The following is a 12937-nucleotide window of genomic DNA, read 5'->3' on the forward strand; positions in this document are numbered from 1 at the left end:
ACAATTGGTTCCAGATCAGCAAAGAGAGCTGCGTAAGCTTATTGAGGAGTTCAGCGATGTTTTTTCTGACGTGCCCGGCAGGACAAACTTAGTTGAATATGACATTATATCTCCACCAGGTGTCACAGTGCGAGAGAGACCGTACCGGATCCCGGAAAGTCGACGAAGTGGCGTTCGCAAAGAGGTATGGGATATGCTCGAGCTTGGGGTGATTGAGCCTTCCAGGAGCGAGTGGTGCAGTCCGATCGTCATAGTGGCTAAGAAAGACGGCACCAACCGCTTCTGTGTGGATTTCAGAAAGGTGAACGCTATTGCTAAGTTCGATGCATATCCCTTGCCTCGGGTCGACGAACTTTTAGACAGACTGGGAAAAGCGAGGTTTATTTCCACTCTGGACCTGACGAAGGGATACTGGCAAATCCCTTTAACCCGCAGCTCCAGAGAGAAAACCGCATTTTCAACACCAGAAGGGCTGTTCCACTTTAAAACCATGCCGTTTGGGCTACATGGTGCGCCCGCTGCCTTTCAGAGACTGATGGACCAGGTTTTACGCCCACATCATGAATATGTAGTAGCGTATATTGATGACGTGGTGATTTACAGCTCCACCTGGCGAGAGCATTTGGCTAGGGTTGCAGCCGTTCTTCAGTCTCTAAGGGCAGCCCAGCTGACAGCTAACTTGAGGAAATGTGCGTTTGCCAAAACAGAGACTCAATATTTGGGATTTTTAATGGGGAATGGAAGGGTGAGACCTGTAGTCACCAAAATCCAGGCTTTGGTTGATGCAGCGATCCCCAAAACCAAGACTCAGGTGAGGTCACTACTGGGCTTAGCCGGTTATTACCGCCGCTTCATCCCCGAGTACGCCACAGTGGTTAACCCGTTAGTCGACCTCACCAAAAAGAGTGCTCCAAATTTAATTAAATGGTCAGCTGAGTGTCAGGGAGCGTTTGATACTATTAAGCGTACACTTTGCCAGGCCCCCACTCTTATCACACCGGATTTCACCAAGAGATTCATCCTCCACACCGACGCATCGGATGTAGGTTTGGGTGCAGTCTTGTCCCAAAAAGTAGCTGGAGTAGAACACCCGATATTATACCTCAGTAAAAAAATGTTACCTCGGGAACGCAACTACTCCATAGTCGAAAAAGAGTGTTTGGCCATTAAATGGGCTACTCACTCTTTACGATACTACCTGCTGGGACACTCATTTGATCTGGTCACAGACCATGCCCCACTCAAGTGGTTAAGCACAATGAAGGACAGCAATGCCCGGATAACTCGGTGGTATCTGGCATTGCAGCCCTTCATGTACCACATGGTACACCGTGCGGGAAAAGACCACCAAAATGCGGATTATTTTTCCCGGGAGGGGGGAGTAATGGGGAAGGTAGATTTAGCCGAGTGTTCCTTCGGCTCCACTCTGAGCGGTGGGATATGTGACGGAAAGATGAGTTCTGGTGATGAATCTTCCTCCCGACCTGTGAGGGCGCTAAAGAACGGGAGGAGAAGTATCTGGAAGGGCTGGCCTGACAGTTCGTTTCTGGGTCAGGGAAGTGGGTCAGCCTGGAGGGAAGCGCGACTCTGTTGTAAGACCGTATTGATTTGAAAGGTAAACGAGAGACAGCTGCAAGTAATAAGGCAGCTGCAACCGTTTATCTCGATATCATGCAGGATTACATATAGGGGCCAGGGTAACGCTGATCTTCTCCTTCGTTTGGGTTAAACGATTGGAGAGAGAGAAGGACTGAGAGAGGAGCTCTCAGAGTGGATTGTGTTCGTGTTTTGTATTGTTGTGTCTGTCCGTGTAACCGTGTAACCAGGACTGGTGACCGTACCGTTGTTTTTGTTCGGGACTGTGCCCTTGTTTTCATTATCCCCGTGCTTTACACATTGTTGTGTATTGCCGGGGATTTATTATTTTTGACAGTCGCCAGACCTGGAAAAGAGCAATAAAGCACTTATTCACTGAATCACCGTTGTCTGTTCATCACTCCTGCACCGCATCACCGCGACATCTGTTCCCCTTACCAACCACTTTGCCACAGCGACTTACTAATAAAAAAAATAATAATAATAAAGAAGAACCCTAACTTTACAGTCAGGACACAAACCTGCTCCCCCTTGACTGAGTGACTCACCCTGCACACAACAGTGCCATTGCCAAGTGAGCCACTTGGGAACCATGCTTTCTTACTATTTGATCTTGGTAATTAACATAGCATTGAAGGCAGATGCTTCAATCTAAACACATCTGAAATACAGATGTTCTAGTAACAATATAAAAAGCCACTATTTATATTTCTGCATTCTACACTTCTCGGAGTAGGGCACACGGTGTAAGTGTTATGCTTTATTTTACGAGATTTGTATGTCTTGAGATATGCAAGTTTTCAGTTGACAATAAATATGCCTTATGTAGAATATAGGAGCTGTGATGTACAGTATGTTTGTGTAAATCTTTACTTTAATGTTTTGACATTTTTACTGAACAAGTTGTTATGGAATATAACATTTCTTAAGTGAACATTGTATATTTTACAGCAGCTACAGCTGAATAAATAGTTTACATAATATGACATGGGAGTCACATGTGGGACATTGGGTTTCTATGAGGCGAGGTTTTTTAAATTGGGTGGGTGAATAGTGTTTGTTTTGTACAAAAAATAGGCAAGTATAATACATTATTGTTAATTATTTAGCAAGCACATTTATATTTATTACTGGACAGCTGATCTTGACTATTTACTATTATGTACACATTTTGTTGGTGTAGGTTTGCTTTTATTAAGCTGATCCATTTTCACCCCTTTAAAAAAAAATCACTGTTCAAAACAGACTTGCTGTTTACAATGTTGGGAAACAATAGCAGGTACAACAGTCAGACTAAACAAACAGGTCTAGCCATCATCGCTAAGTAACAACAGTGACTCACCATCTGGGGTATGATGTTTCACATCTGTGGAGGAGCTACAGCAAAGAATTATAAAGGTTCCAGTCCCTCTTTCTTGTTTGTTTATTTTTTTTTTTTGTTTTGTTTTTTTTGGGGGGGGGGGGGTGGGGGGGTGGATTGTACCACACTATCTTATGACTTGTCTGATTGATATTTATTTATGAAGTGATTATCTCAATATATTTTTCTGAAAATTCAAAATGCTATAAGTAATAAAAATTCCAGTAAGGCACTGGACATTTTGTGCTATATTTTGTGCATTAACCAACAGCGATGAAAACACCATGCATTTTATATATACGATGGGCACTGTTGAACAAGGTTGTGAAACCAGTTAGGTAGCTGTGAATCAATGAAAAAAGTATTGGGCCCTGCATAAACTAGTAACGGGGAGAAGAATAACCAAAACACATTAGTACCTTCCAAAAAATCTGAACCCCATAGTAATGCGTTTGCAATATACTGGTATATTTTGTTTTTCATCGCAATTGCTTTCCAGGCAAAAAGACTTCCCTAAATAGTAAAGTCCTTTACTTTGTGTATAATATTATTAATAGTACCAGTATGTCTTGTCACACTGGTCAGACTAGATTGTGAGGCTGTCTCTAGAGCAGATGTTTAGAATTGCATTTGGTCTAAGTAAGTAACAAAATGTGTACTGTATAGAGTACATCTGAGGATGTGTGGGGAACTCTAAGAATTGCACCATGAATAGTGCTGAATATTATTTTTTTAAAAGAATTGTGTTTTTTTACAGAATTAAAAATATGAAAGTTGTGTACCAAACAATAAGACAACGACCTTAAAGAATCTTGTACATATAGTACAAGTCAGATGGTCATGTAGGCAATTAAAAAAAACAAAACATGGAGCAAATATTTTATCCACTGAAACACTGTCTCGCTCATCATTAACACATGTTTATATCAATTTGAAGGTACAGGTGATCCTTATAAAAGATTGTTCACCTAAATAAAGTCTTAACAGTAGACCTTTGGGGGGAAACGTGTAAATAATTAACAACATACCAGTACATAAATAATTTAATAAAAGACAGTATTTTTATTTTTTATTTGGAACTTATCCACTACAATTAAACATAATCAATCTCCCTTCTGCACTTGGAGTTGTGATTTAAACCTTTTTGGTCCCAATATTATGCATTTATAATTATCTTGGGCAAGCAACACATGTGGTACCAATCACATCAATATGCCACAGCAGGAAGGGTAGATATGCAATAAATGTGTTGTTGTATTCATTATAGATAATTGAAGTGACCACCAAGTACTCAACTGACTAAAAGGGTAGTCAATACCAAACAGATACAAACACTGAATCCATTTGTGATCATATAGGTAATCATATTTAAAAAATAACAAACAAATAAATAAATAAATAAATAAATAATATATATATATATATATATATATATATATATATATATATATATATATATATATATATATATATATATATATATATATATATATATATATATATACAGCTCTGGAAAAAATTAAGAGACCACTGCAATTTTTTCTTAAATCAGCATCTCTACATGTATGGCAGCCATTCCATTCCAGTGTCTGTTGAATTCCAACACAGGCACACCTCATTCTACTGAATGAGGTACTGATTAGGGGATCACCTGAACCAAATCTTATTTAACGAGGAAAAGTATAAAAACCACTCCTGTGGTCATCACTATCCTCTTGCAATAGGACCAGCTGGATGGCAAAACAGTGCTAGTAGTACCTCAAAAGAAATTGGAATCAAAAATTAACTATTGACCATGCCCAAAGAGTTGAAAAGGAAAGTTCTGAGTGAGGAAAAGAAGGGTTCAATTCTGGCTTTACTGGCAGAGGGATACAGTGAGCGTCGGGTTGCTTCCATCCTTAAAATTTCAAAGACGGCGGTTCATAAGAACAAGGTCAAGCAGCACACATTGGGGACAACAAAGCTACAGACCGGCAGAGGGCGAAAACGACTCTCCACTGATTGGGATGACTGCCAACTCATTCAAATGTCACTCAGCAACCGTAGGATGACATCAAGTGACCTACAAAAAGAATTGCAAACGGCAGCTGGGGTGAAGTGTACAGCGAGGACGGTTCGAAACAGGCTCCTAGGGGCAGTGATGAAGTCATGCAAAGCTAGAAAAAAGCCCTTCATCAATGAGAAGCAAAGAAGAGCCAGGCTGAGGTTTGCAAAATACCATAAGGATTGGACCATAGAGGACTGGAGTAAGGTCATCTTCTCTGATGAGTCCAATTTTCAGCTTTGCCCAACACCTGGTCGTCTAATGGTTAGACGGAGACCTGGAGAGGCCTACAAGCCACAGTGTCTCGCACCCACTGTGAAATGTGGTGGAGGATCGATGATGATCTGGGGGTGCTTCAGCAAGGCTGGAATCTGGCAGATTTGTCTTTGTGAAGGACGCAAGAATCAAGCCATGTACAAGGTTGTCCTGGAAGAAAACTTGCTTCCTTCTGCTCTGACAATGTTCCCCAACTCTGAGGATTGGTTTTTCCAGCAGGACAATGCTCCATGCCACACAGCCAGGTCAATCAAGGTGTGGATGAAGGACCACCAGATCAAGACCCTGTCATGGCCAGCCCAATCTCCAGACCTGAACCCCATTGAAAACCTCTGGAATGTGATCAAGAGGAAGATGGATGGTCACAAGCCATCAAACAAAGTCTAGCTGCTTGAATTTTTGCGCCAGGAGTGTGAAATGTGAAAGACTGGTGGAAAGCATGCCAAGACCATTGAAAGCTGTGATTGAAAATCAGGGTTATTCCACCAAATACTGTGAACTCTTCCTAAGTTAAAACATTAGTATTGTGTTGTTTAAAAATGAATATGAACTTATTTTCTTTGCATTATTCGAGGTCTGACAACACTGCATCTTTTTCGTTATTTTGACCAGTTGTCATTTTATGCAAGTAAATGCTCTAAAACGGTTCTTTTGGCTGGGGCTTGATGGGGAAGTGCAGCATTTTTGTGAACTGTGCCAGAAATGCCAGCCCTAGAATTGCCCCACTGGTGCCATTGCCACTGGTAGAAGCTCCGTTTGAGCGTATTGGGGTAAGCATAGTCGGACTGCTAGAGAGGAGTGTGGTGGGATACATGCACCTATTGGTCATTCTGGATTACGTTACGTTTTATCCAGAGGCCATCCCACCACGCTAAGTCTGCTAAGTCTGCCGTCAACGAGTTAATGAAGGTTTTCTCCTCGGTAGGTATTCCCCGGCAAATGCTAACCAACCAAGGTACCAGTTTTATCTCACAGGTGGTCTGTGAAACATGTAAGCTTTTGGAGATTAAGACTATCAGAACTGTAGCACAGATTCATTTAAAGTGATGTGGGCAACTGGGACTGAATTGCTGGATTTAACGAAGGGGTACTGGCAGATACCCCTGAACCCAGACTCAAGGGAGAGAACAGCGTTTTTGACTCCCTTCGGGTTATACCAGTATTACCATGCCCTTTGGGTTGCATGGAGCACCAGCCACTTTCCAGCGGATGACGAATGGATTTGGGGTATCGTGTAGGAGGTGGCAAGATCAGACCGCTGATTGCAAAGGTGAAAGCCTTGGGTGACTGGTCGACTCCTACAACTAAAACCAGGTGCACTCCTTCTTGGGACTGGTGGGGTACTATTGTAAGTTCATCCCAAACTTCACCACTATCGTCGCTCCCTTGAGGGACCTCACCCGCAAGGTTGCCCCAGATACGGTCCAGTGGACGGAGCCGTGTTAGAGGGCCTGGGTAGCAAGCCAGTGCTGTGCAGTCTGGATTTCAGTATGAGGTTCACCCTGCAGACAAATGCGTCAGACAGGTCACAGGGCAGTTGTCTCAGGAGGTGTGAGGAAGTGATCACCTGGTCCTGTATATCAGCAGAAAGTTAATTCCATGTGAAAGGAGCTATAGTAACATTGAGGAGTGCCTGGCAGTAAAGTGGGCAGTTCAGGCACTTTGGTACTACCTCCTGGAGCAACACTTCACCCTGGTCATGCCCCCTTAGCATGGCTCCACCGGATGGAAAATAACAACTCCCACATCATGAGGTGGTACTTGGCTCTGCAGCCCTAAGCCTTCATGGTAGTCCACCAAGCAGTAAAAACTGCATAAAAATGCAGATTTGTTTTCTCTCGGGAAGACTTGGGAGTATAGAATTTTTAAATGGACCGGTGGTGCCATTCTGAGGGGGAGGAATTGTGATAGGGGGAGATCTGTGCTGGCTGTTGGGCGCATGCGTGATTCTGCAAGGTGTTGACACAAAGAGACTGAGCAAGGGTGTGTTGCTCAGACCTCTTTCATTGGTTGAGGGGCGGGTCTTGGGGGGGGACTTGAAGACAGCCACTCGATTTGATTTTGTTCACTTACCCATAACGGTAAAGTACAGTCCCTGGGACATTATTTATTTGAGCTCAGAGCAGTCTGGGCAACCCCATGAAAGTATATTGAGGGAACAGAAGTGTCCTTGTACATTGTGCCTCGCAGGCTAGCAGAGGCTGTGAGACCTCGCTTAAAGCAGCACTTTTTTTTGTAATTTTATTTACAGTGTTTGTTTTCCATTTTTTTATTTCTCCTTTTGATTATGAACTATTATTTATACATGTACAGTACTTCAGGGTGATACTATTGTTGGTAGAAACCCTGAGCTTCAAATAAAAGACCAACTTGTAAATAAATAAAACCTGTGCGCCTGTATGGCGTCTCAAAAGACATTTCTGACTCCAGTATAATAAGTGAACCACCCACACACTCTCCCACAGAGCCCAATTCAAATAGATTGTTTATCATGATGATGAAGTGGTGAATGCTGCATGACATGGGCTTGCATGGCAGAGAGTGTGTCTTCAGAAGCATGTTTCTTGGAATCAGCTCAATCAGTTGTTACTTTTTCTGGGCCACAAATGTGCAAGATCAGATTTCAGCACTAAATTATTGACTTATTTAAAAGTATAAACTCTACAGGAAATATAAATGGAAGAGAGTCACATACAATTATCCTGGTTTCTCTGGAAAAGGAGGTGAAAGAATACTAGATACAGGATAGAGCCAGACGGCAACATGATTTGTTAGTCCTTTTAAATTATTAATTGCAGATGGCAGAAATAACTTACATTTGTATTGAATATGATTTCAATACTCCATGCTTTAATCACAACGGGGCTGTAGAAATACCAGTACAGTTCTAAATAAAATGTGTATATGCTTTCCAGTCATCCATTTCTTCAAGTGATTTAACTTCTGTTTTACAGATCCTTTCATTGACTGTTGTTCAACTGTTTAACGCATGTAACCAATATACTACAGCGCTAAACAACCTTAAAAAAGTGGAAATGTATATCATATAATACAGGTTTAGAAACTCACGTTCGCCTGGTGTCATTAGCAAAGGGGGCCGGTTGTACTAACAAGATAAAAAAAAACAAACAAAAAAAAAACAGTCCACTTAAACATTTTAAACTAATAAATAAACAATTACCACAATGAACATTATCCTAATATGTTGCTTAAAACAATATAACACAATATATTCATAATAAAGTTGAGTTCACATGCTTGCAATTTGTCGAATGTAGAACGAAACAAGAGAAACAGAATTAGACTGGTGGTTCTTTGGAGAGGAATAGCTCGTAAAAATGAACCAAGTAGCTGTGAAATAATGAAACACTGCAACAGTAACAAGGTAAATGAAAAACGCGAAAAATAAATAAAATGTATAAATAAATTGGCACTGCATTTGTTGATGGTGCATGAGCAAATTCCTCAAAGGGTGGTAGGAAAACATACCTCGGTGTTTTGCATTCACCCAGCTGAGAAGGTAGTTTGCTGCAGAAGTACATTATTATCTCCTTCATATGTACAGTTAGGGTCATTGTCATTTCAGATGTCACCAAGCTGATTCACTGAAACATATAAAAACAAAAGTCAATCAATGAACATAAAATTAAATACATAAATAAAAGGCAGCAGGCCACTTTTAGTTTGAAATGAAGTTTCTGGACAGAAGGCTAATATATAGCAGACTTATGGTTTTAATAGATCTGCTGTTCCCTAAGTAATAAACTATACATTAGCTGTCTAGCCATACCACAGTCTGGTGGAAAAAAAGAAAAACACTAATTGTTGAGCAGTCCGGGCTGAATCATTTGGCTGGGTTTTGTGGTTGACAATTATGGCATTTTTTCCTAGTTCACATCAAACTTTTTATTGGTTGCTGGCTTTCTAAGTGAGCTGTAGGATGAAAGTGATAGAATGCTGGTTATCATTGTCCAGTCATGATGTGGGTATTTTACATGCTGGACTTAATACCTGTGCCATGCTATAAGCAATGCCCGTCTTGTCTCTGGGTGCAACATAAACCCTATGGTCCCCAAAAATGCTAGCAATTTAATGGTAAAAGAGAATCTATTCAGATGTCAGTGTTTATAATTCTATACTTTTTCAATTGAAATTTGGAATCTTGTAGTATATCTGATCAATGTTTCGATCTAAAAAAGAAAAGGTGTTACAAACACATAACAGGATAAAGGATAAAGTTAGTGACCAAGTCAATTGTTAATCTACTTACTGACCAAGCAGCCATGTCCACGCAGGCTTCCCTGCACTCTTGAATGCCCCACTAAGCTGTCCATGAGCCCAATGGTTTGCTGGCACAAGATATGGCGTGGATCTCTCGGCCAAATTCTGACTGCATCATAATATAAACAAAGAGTCCGAAGAATAGAAAATGTTGGAGGCTCCGAGTAGTGCACCTGGAGGATGTGCCCTATAGCTTGGAGATTACTGGTACTATCCAACCTATGCCACTGCCAACCATGGACGGGAGTTCCCAGAGGGCGGCGCACAATTGGCCGAGTGCAACCCGGTTGGGGTAGGGGTTAGGTCGGCTGGAGAGTCCTTGGCTCAATGTACACAGCAATTTCTGTGGTTGACCAGGTCGGCCCGTACACAGTTCAGAACTGCATGGTCCTCTGACATTGTAAGTTCTGGATATGACTGCGCAGGGTGCTTGTAGAGTGAAAAAAACGGAAGGCTGACGGAACTGGTTTCAGAAGATGCGAGTGCTCGTCTTCGTCTCTCCCGAGGGTTGCAGCGGTGAGCCAGGTTGAATAATAATTGGACATTCCAAAATCAGGAGAAAATTGGACAATGAATAAAAATAAAGGAATATAAAATGTTAGGCTACCAATATGTTAAATCGTACATACTCAAATTGCCAAGTCAGAAATAGGTTGGATGTATACATCCACAGTCAAAACTCTTAAGACACTAAAAGCTGCTACACAAGACTTGTTACTATATCTCCTTATTGCCAGTTCCAGTGAACCAAATGTAAAACAAACAACTGGTGAGATGTCTACAACATAAAACTCATACAAGACATTCTGTTGATTTTCAGAATTTCACATACACATTTTGAAATTAAACAGGTGTCCTTTTACAATTCAAAATACTATAACTGTAAAGTTACTTTACCTGTCTTGCACTCTTGTCCTTCATCACTAGGCCGATTTGAAACTCAATGAAGTTCATAAAGAAAGGCTAAAAACTGCAGCCAAATAGGGAATTAGATGCCACTGCCTAAACAGAATGGAAGTAAGTTTAATAAAGAACAAGAGCAATGGTCTATTTAGGGACGTCATTGGACTAATGAATTTATCAGAATACAGTAATTAAAACAAAAAAAATATATGTTTTAGTGAAAACCCTTGGAGTATCTGTTCAAATAAGATAAGTTTTGTGGCAGCAAGAATAAAATCCAATTAGTTCATTAAGACTTCAAATAAACAATTTTTTTTTTTTTAAACATCCTTAAAGTTCCTCAATAACACAGAACTAAATGGACTTACAACCTAGAACCTAACAAACAAGCTATTTCCCATTAGTACCTGCATTTGATATTCCAGTACTGGTATCTCTTTGTTGTCCTTAGGTCCAAACTGCCGTCATATTGTTGATAAGCGAATTGCTATTGTGATGGCAAGTTTGAGGTTTATGACACCCATTCTAGTAATAGATACTCTGCCACCTGACAAAGCACCAAGTGAAGAACAAAATATCTTATTTGGGTCCTTCATCTAAAAAAAGGGGAAAAAAAGACATTTTATATTTATATTTAGTATAGCATTCCAGAACGAAATGCTAGACTGAGAATGTACAGTTACAGTAGTCAAACAGCATTCTGCAGCTATACATTTTGACCTATATAAAATGCTGCTGTGAAATTCTAAATGCCTACTGGATTTTATTTTTCTAGTTCCAAAAAATGTAAGAAAAATGAACGTAATTAATCTTCCAACTGGCTCCTCCTGCTCCGTAATGTATTTGGTCAGTGTGACAAGGAGAGAAGGAATCTGAGCTGCAAGTCTACCTCTCCACCAGGAAGGGAGCCGAGTTAGGCTGGTGGTACCCCTTCTACGAGATGGGTTAACTCAATGGTGGGACGAAACCAGAAGTCGGCCATCTTGGGGAAAGCGCGTAGCTGTATAACTGCCAGACAACTCCATCGTGATCGGCTGTGGTGCCGGCAGCGATTAGAAAGATTACAGGGAGGAGTTTTGTAGTACAATGGGGACACAGCTACGTGACTACGGCCCCTTACTCTGATATTAATGCAGCCGGACCGCTGTGTGTTTTGTTTTTGGTTTTGGCAGACGGAGACAACGGGAGCTGAAGCTACACAGTCAGCACAACACCCAGAGCGCCTGCACTGCCATAGCACTCTAAGAAACCTGCACACCATCACTGGAGCACACTTTCCTATAGGCTGGATTACCATTGCTTGTTATTTTATCGTCACTTCGGGACTGTAGCCTGCCGTATTAACCCCCATACCATCGATGGTATAAGGGGTACTTTGCCTTAATTTTGTGCAGTTTGGACATTCACTTCTTCCACTCACATCCTGACAGTCTGCTACAGATAAAGCCTGAATAAAACCCATTATCGGAGCAATATAAGTCTTTTAGAATTATATTTTCACACCAAAATTCCCAGCCACAAAAAAAAAAGACTTAAATAACTTATATTAACTGACTTCACTATAATGGAACAAATAATCTTCCATTACTTTGAAAGGTGCGACATAATGTCCTTCAGGTGTGACATCTCCTGTTTTGTTCAGCAGGTTTTCTCCGGGTATCTGAACATTATAAAACATAGCAAACCTGTGAATGAAAACAAAAGAAAATGCTTGAAGGAACAATACAAATATCTTTACAGTTTGCCTTCTGAACATCATATTCCTAATTTTGTCAAAAAATAAATAAATAAAAAAATCACTTATTACTATGTCCCCTTTTCAGCCACAGCAGTGTTTAAATAGCTGCAAATAGTGCAAGCAAAATAAATTGCATTCATTTGTACAATGCCTGCATATGCCACTGTATCCTTATATTTCTCAAGTTCTATTACAATTGGATAAGCAGTTATCTAAATAAATTGCAAATTATGTATGTATCCTTATATTTAAACTATTTACAATGTCTGTGTATCTCCTATTTTCAAGAAAAACAATATAAGACACCATACATTTGAGCAATTAACCACAAACAATGCAACTATTGTGTTGTGTATTATACAATAAAGCAGCAAAATATTAAAAAATAAATAGATGAAATCCAAACTCAAGGCTTGCTTTGGACGACTGCACTAAATTACAAAGAGGGCTATAGTGTCGATGCAGTTCACAGGAGGTTTATAGACCATCTGATTCCCATGGGTCAGCAACTGCTACAGTATACTAGAAAAATACAACATACAGCTTCAGCCCTCACAACGAAATATATATTTAATGTAAATGATTTGCATTGCTTGCAACCCAAAGCGTTACATTTTTTTTCCTTTCTCCATTGTTACCCAAACTGTCGGCCGTGAAATGTACTTGTTGTACTAAATAGAGAATAATCTACATCTATAAAGTAAGACAAAGGTTTCTCTCAATTATCTGTAAAGAAACA

General features: G+C 40.4%; 1 pseudogene; it reads right to left on the bottom strand.

Annotated features, from left to right (window-relative positions):
- Positions 1 to 12937, bottom strand: part of LOC121328799 — a 43502-nt pseudogene that overhangs the window by 18957 nt on the left and 11608 nt on the right.

The sequence above is a fragment of the Polyodon spathula genome, chromosome 2 (genome assembly GCF_017654505.1).
Source record: "Polyodon spathula isolate WHYD16114869_AA chromosome 2, ASM1765450v1, whole genome shotgun sequence".
Taxonomy (NCBI): Eukaryota; Metazoa; Chordata; class Actinopteri; order Acipenseriformes; family Polyodontidae; genus Polyodon; species Polyodon spathula.